We start from the raw sequence: 8,722 nt of genomic DNA on the forward strand, positions 1-8,722 counted from the left end.
AAAATCTAAGAGATCTTCTCTTATCACATTATTGGATTCAATAGGTCGAATTGTAGTGACATAAAGTCCACTAGATTGACACATAAGCTTCTCTAAGATGCGCTTCCGTCCGCAATCATTAGAGGTAATGCAAAGGAACTCTTTTCAGTTCTCGTTATGTGTTTCAGCATGGAATCCGTTGGCACTGATATCTTTAAAGCTCAATAAGGTTCGATTTGCCTTACGAGCGTAGAGAGCTTTTGCGACAGTAATCGAGGTGCCATTTGGCAAGAGGAATTGGGTCATTCCATGTCCTTGAACTAATCCTGATGGCTCAACCATAGTAGTCATAGAGGAACATGTAGGCAACATCTCCAAGAATAATTGCGTATAGCAGAGAATGGTGTGCATAGTCACACTATCCGCAAGACATTGCAATTCTCTAAAATTCATTCCTAAATGAAAAACTCATAATTAAAATGGAGTCATAATGAAAAGAACTTGAAATTTTATTCATAAGCTAACCGAGTACATCATTGTTTCTTTAACCAAAAGAAAATCTAATCCAAGTACTAGCTAATGCAAAACAATGGTAGTCGTTTGACTTCTTTCGGTAACTTCAAAATAAATGTGACTAGGTGAGTAGAGAGATGTCGGTGGAGCAAGGCTCGCTTAAGTACCACTAATCTCAAAACCTTCCTAGACATTGCACTTACTTTGGATGAGCCTAGTTGAAGAAAAACTAAACCATTGGTATTTACTACAAAAATTATATGGCAAGTGCCTATTACATCTCCTTGAAAAATAAAAGACTTGAACAAATTCGCCAGTCTCTTGATCTTGGCCTTTGTAGTCTTCCACCCTTAGATCGAGATCATCATCTTGATATTCTTGTTCCATGTAATTTGCTTCCTTTGCTTCACGATACACCTTGTACGCATTTGCAACTTTTTGGGACGCATTACATGCCTTTACCCAATGTCCTGGTGTTCCACATCAAAGACAAGCGTCTTTATGGTCTGGCTCCCTTGATCGAGGCTCCTTTGGGGGGAGTTTTGGATGGCCACTTCCCTTGGTGACATCAACACCATAGCTAGAGGCTTTGCCTCCCTCTCTCTTCACACGTTGAACCCCACGGTTCCGTGCCCGCCTATCTTGGCGGTTACCTTCCTCTTTAGGGCGAGAATATGGACCAGAACATCCAGAATTATCCCTAGATTTAGGGTTACGCTCTTTGCACCCTCCCTTAGGGGTGCGATCGATTATGATTAGACTCCGGAATAGACTTGGTTCCCCCCACGGATCTAGAGTTATAGTTCTTGACAAGGATGTTATCGTGCTTCTCAGCTACATTCATGGCTCCAATTAGCTCAAAAAACCTTGTGGTGAGTCCTGCATTGACATCTATCTGATAGTTCTTGGCAACCATCATTGCAGAGACGGGGAAGGTAGAGAGAGTCCTCTCGATCATCATCGCATCATTGATATACTTTCCGCAGAATTCCATCAAAGACTTGATGTGAAGGGCTTCCGAGTTATAGTCAAGTACAGACTTGAAATCACAAAAGCGAAGATTGTTCCATCTCACTTCTAAATCAGGAAGCAGGGAGTCACGAATGTTGTCAAATCGCTCTTCAAGTTTGACCCATAGCTTTCTGGGATCTTCTTTATTCAGGTACTCATTTTGGAGCGAGTCATTCATGTGATGTGTCATGAGAATGTTGGCTTTTGCCTTGTTTGCCTCCAAATTAGCTCTATTCGCTTCCAAAGCGGCAACTTCTCTAGGAGTAGGCACATTCTAACTAGGCTCAAGAACCGTATCCAGAATTCCTTGAGCCTTAAGAAGCTGGCGGACATCATGAACCCACTCGTGATATCCAGAGCCTATTGTCTCCAATGGAGCAAAGTCTAACTTGTTCAGGTTACTCATCCTGAAAAACAACAAGAAAAGAGGGTTAGTTTCTGAGCAAAAAAGGCTACCACGAAAACAATAAATTTTTTTTAGCGTAGTTACTCCTAAGAAATTCGATTCCAAGAAGTATTGGATTAGATCGAAACAATGATGTGTTTGTGGTCGATCGTATCTTCTTAACAAACTCTAAGTTTGGAGGTCTCAACAAGCTCCAAGCTTGGAGATAACATGAACCCCTAAAGTTCGGCTTAGGTCTCTCCTATGAAGAAGAAAGGGGGTAGAAGAAGGGAAGTTGCAAGTCCCTAAGAAAAAGAAAAGGAATTGAAAGTATTGAAAGCGGGAACGTTTAATAAAAATTACCTTGTTTTGAAGTCACTGAAAAATTGGCCGAAAAAAGGTCGCCGGAAGAGATTGCCGATGGCCGGATGTGAGGGGTCAACGAAGGGTTAGCAAGGCTGCTTGGGGGCTGCTGCGTGTGTCCGTACGCAGCACTGGCCTAGGCGTGCACAGAGGCTTCTAGCTAGCAGGCTTAACCTGTCACTGGCGAGGCTAACCTGATGCGCTGGGGCGCGGGGGCTGCTGCTGGAGGCGAGGCTAACCCTAAGCACATGGGATGCACTGGGGCTAGGGCAAGCAAGGCTAACTGACGCTGGGTCGTGCGAGGGATGTCGATAGCAAGGCTAACCTGCAGGCGTAGGGGTGCCCGAAGGCTAGGGCAGGCGGAGGGTAGCGAGGCTAACTGACGCTGGGGCGTGTGAGGGCTGTCGGCAGCGAGGCTAACTTGCAGGCACAAGGGTACGCGAAGGCTAGGACAGGCGAGGCTATCTGGAAGGGCAGAGAGGTGCAGGGGCGCGTGCGGAGGCAAGCAAAGCTAGCTTGGCAAGGCTAACCGGAGCAGTTCAGGGTTTCAGACGGCCGATTCAGAGGCTTTCCGGCCTGTTCTGGTGAATCCGCCGCTGGTTATGGACTCGTGAGATTGAGGGCTTCGAGGTGTGGAGCGGAGGTAGCTAAGGTTTGAAGGCTACGATTTTAGGGTTTCAGGGTTAGAGCTTCGTGCTGATAACGTATTTTAGGGAATCAAAATTGGAGAGAATAAGCTGTGTCTTTCATTGATAATAGGGACCTCTTTATATAGAGGATTACAACCAGAGAATATGAGTCTTACAAGGAAATTGAATCATACATTGAATAAGATATCTCAACTTGGACAAGTAACTAGAGTTTGGGCCAGACATACAATCTAGATATACTTGAACATTTTTGAATTTATTTAAATATTTTTATAATTGATTTTACACCCCAATTTTACATAAATTTTCTTAGATACCCGGGTGTTTGCCATACACCCATTTTGTTAAATATTTTGGATCACTAGATTAGTAATATATCTAATGGTCTAAACCATTTAAAATTTGGTAACCTGTTTAGCCCTTAGCCAATTACTATTAGTTAAATAGTATTTATTACTAATTAATTTTATCATTAGCCAATTAATTTTTGACTAATGCTTGATTATCAATTGACAATATTACGTACACAACTGACGAATCTTTTAACCTTATGCAATTTTTACAGACGATTTTCTCTCTCTCTTGGAAACCCTAAAACCGACTTCGACTGCGAGATCTCTTTCCCGTCCGGTGGCGCCCTGGCGTTCGGGATGGCTTCAGGCCTCGCTGGAGTTAGCTGGCTGCTCCCAGACGGGGTGACTGAGACTATTCACCGGGGCTCCCATTGTTAGGTGCCTTGCTTGAGGTTGTGCCGAGTGGGGTTGGCAGCAAATTTTGGTCGTCGTCGAGGAGGAGGGGTTGTCGTGTTGCACGGGTTCGGTGGGCCTCGCTGACGGCGTCGGAGGTGCGGAGTCGAAGGCGGCCTGGGTCGTGGGTGCTAAATCGAGGTGGCGGCAGAATGGATCGAGGTGGCAGGTTCTGCGGCTTCGTGGTGGTACGGCTTCATGGCGGCTGATCGAGCGGTGCGGCTCTGTGGCGACGGAGTCGGGTCGAGTTGCACCAGGGCAACTATATGGCTTCTAGGTGGCTGACATCACCGGATGGCCTCGCTGATGTCACCAACTGGGCCTTGAGTTTTTGGGCTTCTGATCTTTGGTTTTAAATTTGGACTCGGGTTTTGGCCAGTGGTCCAATCCTATGTTTTTAGCTTTTGTCTAATTACAATAATTTCCTTGTATTAGGAACCTAGATTTCTAGCGCCTCCGGCATAGTACCAATGGAGGATCCCCTCTACCTCTACGTATTTGAATGTATAATTAGTAGGTCTATTTCTATGTACCATTGTGGGTACTAACACTATCTTCTTGTTTGTCTAGCCCTTAAATGGCAGCGGAAGGGTATGTAATGGCCTATTCTGGCTTGTGATGAATGACAATCATTGATCGATTGATTCAAAAATTACACAATTGACGATTATGTTTTTTCCTTATTAAAAATAAAAACCTTCTAACCTAGGCTCACGGATTTAGTATTAGTTAAATAGTCTCTATTACTAATTAATTATAGCATTAGTAGTTTAATTCCTTAACCAAATATAATTATTTTTACATGCATTTTATGACAACCACAACAATTAATGTAAAAATAGATTATCTTTGTTTTAGATGTAGTAACTTTTTCACGTACAACTTGTTATTACTGGTTTTTGAACTAATTTACAAATGTTACCACTATGTGTTATCATATAGATAGACCATTATATTTTGACTAAAAGCACGTATGTCCTCATTGGTGTAATGATCTCTTTGCATAATTTAAGTAATATATTGTGTAATTTCCACCGTTGAAGTTGTAATTACTTTCAATCGACGTAATTTACCACAACTATAACAACTGATGTGAAAACGATAATTTTTATTCTAATTGTAGCAATTACTCCACATACAACTTATGTACTAGTTTATGGACAATTTAACAAGTGTGACATCCAATTTTTTTGTCAAAGTGGTAAATCTTTATGTTTTTATCATTAATAAAAGGATTAAATTCTGTTTACTACCCTGTACTTTTAAGGGTTCATCAATTCAGTCCCTGCACTTCTAATTTAATCAAAAAATTCCTCGCACTCTTCAATTTCATCAAATCAATCCATTCCGTCACTATTCCGTCAATTTCCTCTGTTTAGATGCTGACGTGTCCGGACGCCGTCTGATGTGTCAGATTTGTGGGACCTTCCCACATGCAAAATTCCCAAAATACCCATAGAGCTTTTTTTCTTTCTATTTTGCAGCTTTGGGTTTCTGTTCAAAGAGAACTCAAGGAGAGAGAAACTAGATCTGGGTTTCTCTCTCTCCTCCACCAGTGTTTCATTCCAAAGCCGAACACCTTCTTTCACCTCCCCTAATTTGCAAGCCAACGGACTCACCGTGTTTAAATACCAAGATTAGGCATGCAACCAATCTTCCTCATCTGCCCCATCAATTATACACTCCTCCAAGTCTTCCTTCTTCTCATGAGCCAACATAATCTGCAAGTAAGTCATCTGACTCGGCGTAAACCCTTTCCTTATTATACTCTCCAAAATCTCATAACTCCTCACAATCTTCCCCCACTTACAAAATCCACTAATCAAAGTAGTATAAGTCACAACATCAACCTCACAACCACTCCTCTCCATCTCCAAAAACACCCTCATCGCCTCCTCCATCTTCTCCTGCCAGCAAAGTGCCTGAATCATAGTCGTATACGAACCCGGATTTGGCTCACAACCCTTACTCCTCATCTCCTTCAACAGCTCATACGCATCAACCATCTTCTCAGCCTGAGCATACCCACCAAGCAAATTGTTATACCCCACAATATAGAGCGAGCACCGAGACAACACTCTCTCGGTTAAGTCGGAGTGCAAAACGACGCTGGATTGATGTAGAGAGAGCTCTAGTTTGGGGACCCGGGAGTGGAATTTGCGTAATATTCTGTATATTTTCTCCAAGTTGGCGGCGAACTCGCAGTGGGTCGGGTCGTCTAGGCTTGGTTATGGGTCGTCTGCTGCCTTGGTCACTTGGTCCGCCAGCTGGCCTAGTATCGCAGGTGACCAATCTGGGTGTAGAGAGAATATTTAGGAGCTGCACAGATCGATTCCATCATGGATGAGATGAAGTTTCCCTTTTACTGTTGTGACGACCGGAGAAGAAAGCAGGGGTCGTGGGTGCCCAGAGAAGATTTCTGGGTGCTTACGGCGGCGGCGCGTGGGTTACTTTCAGGTATACCACAATGACAGAGAGGCTGCCAGTGGATCATCGGAGGCCGCTGAGCACAATGGTGGTGAAGGTGATGCGGGGTTATGCCTGGATACCCATTGGTGGAGGAGAGAGAGAGACCCAAATCTAGTTTCTCTCTCCTAGAGTTCTCTCTGAATAGAAACCCAAAACTGCAAAATAGAAGGAAAAAAAGCTTGATTCTGATGTTGGGAATCAAGCTGCTCGGGTGGGAAGGGGAGGGACATATATTGGAGAGGTAGCTTGGGAATTTTGCATGTGGGAAGGTCCCACAAATTTGACACATCAGACGGCATCTGGACACGTCAGCATCTAAACAGAGGAAATTGACGGAATGGATCGATTTGATGAAATTAGAGAGTGCGAGGACTTTTTGATTAAATTAGAAGTGCAGGGACTGAACTGATGAACCCTTAAAAGTATAGGGTAGTAAACAGAATTTAATCCTTAATAAAATGATTACTTCAATGACCATGCATTTTACCACAATCCACTACAATTGATGTAAAACTGGTAATTTTTGTTCTATATATAGTAATCACTCTACCTAAACAAATGCACTAGTTTATAGACAATTTAACAAGTGTGACAACAAATTGTGGTAAATCTTTATGTTTTTATCATTAATGAAATGATTACTACAATGACTACACATTTTACCACAACCCACAACAATTGGTGTAAAAGCAGTAACTTTTGTTCTATTTGTAGTAATTACTTCAAAAACTATATCATTTACAAGATTATCAACCATTTTACAATTCCAACAACATTTGTGTTGTGAACATGGTAAAATTAATATTAGACTAAAAGATATATAAGTACTCAGTATTGTAAGGAGGTTCTCCATTTGATAATCAATGTTCTCCATTTGATAAAAGTTGTCTAGATATTTACATCTTTGACCACTCAATTACAATAACCACAAAAATGTGGTCATAAATCGTAATTTTAGTTCTACTAGGTGTAATTTATTATTTTGATAATATTTTAATCAAGGCATGCTGAACTACTAGCTTTGCTTATGGGATTACAGTTTGCCATTTCTAATGGCTTTGTACCTCTAATAGTGGAGACGGACTGTCAAGTCCTAGTACAGGCGGTGACAAACCAAGCCCTTGATCAATCTGATCTGGGTTTTCTTATCTAGGGGTCGTCAACGGGCCGGGCCGGGCCGGGCCCGGCCCATTCATAGCGGGCTTGGGCCGGGCCGGGTCGGGCCGGGCTTTATTAAAAATAGACGGATCCAAGCCCGTCCATATAAAGCGGGCTTTGCGGGCTTTTTCGGGCCGGGCCGGGCTTGGCCTTGCGGGCTTTTTTGGGCCGGGCCTTGCGGGCTTTATGTATAAATAAATATTTAAAGACACAAATATTTTTTTTTCTAATCAAGCTTTGGAAATTCATTGGATAATGATCAAATACAATCAAAGATAACATATCTATAATTCTATATTGTACCAAAAAAAAATCTTTATTTATATATAGATACTAATTTATTGATAAATAAATTTTTAAAGGCACTCATTTTTTATAAATCTATATTTATACATCATACACTCCAAAGAGCAACATATAGCAATTCAAAGAAAATGAGAAAACTGACCGTTGGATGTGATTATTACAATAAAATAAGAGTGTGGTTAAAAATTTAGTCAATTTCACCATAGTTTCAAACCCGATCGGATTGGTCAACTGTAGTCACTTGCATGTTTTCTTGGTTGACCGATGGCGTGATGAACACAAAACTTGCTTATTTTTTTACATCACGTTTGTAAATATTTCATCGATGGATGTGTGTGGACATAAGATAAAAATTTCAATTTTTAATTACAAATACGTTGGCCTATACTAATTTGTCTCCTAAAGTTGTATGACTTATACATTGCATTTAAATTGTTGAGGTCCATTCTAAAACAACCGTGAAGTGGAAGATGAATTTGGAGAAACCAACCGCTCGATTGAGAGATTGTAATATTTTATGGTGGTTGTAAAAAATCTAGCCAATTTGGTTATCGTTTCGAATTCGATCAACTAGGTCAAACGTAGTTACTCTTATAAACCTATATTTATATATCATACACTCCAAAGAGCAACCCCTATCAATTCAAAGAAAATCAAAAAAACCGACCGTTGGATGAGTTTATTACAATAAATTATGAGTGTGATAAAAAATTTAGCCAATTTCACCAAATTTTCGAATTCGATCGGATTGGTCAACCGTAGTCACTTATATGTTTTCTTGGTTGACCGATGGCGTGACAACCGCGAAACGTGCTTATTTTTTCACATCACGTTTGCATATATTCAATCGATGGATGTGCATGGACATAAGATAAAAAAAATTAATTTTAATTACAAACACATTGGCCTATACCAATTTTCTTCCTAAAGTTGTATGACTTATACATTGCATTTAAATTGTTGAGGTCCATTCTAAAACAACCATGAAGTGGAAGATGAATTTGGAGAAACTAACCGCTCGATTAAGAGATTGTAATATTTTATGGTGGTTATAAAAAATATAGCCAATTTGGTTTTCGTTTCGAATTCGATCAACTAGGTCAAACCTAGTTACTCTTCTAAACCTATATTTATATATCACA

This window comes from Rosa rugosa, chromosome 7 (genome assembly GCF_958449725.1).
Source record: "Rosa rugosa chromosome 7, drRosRugo1.1, whole genome shotgun sequence".
Taxonomy (NCBI): domain Eukaryota; kingdom Viridiplantae; phylum Streptophyta; class Magnoliopsida; order Rosales; family Rosaceae; genus Rosa; species Rosa rugosa.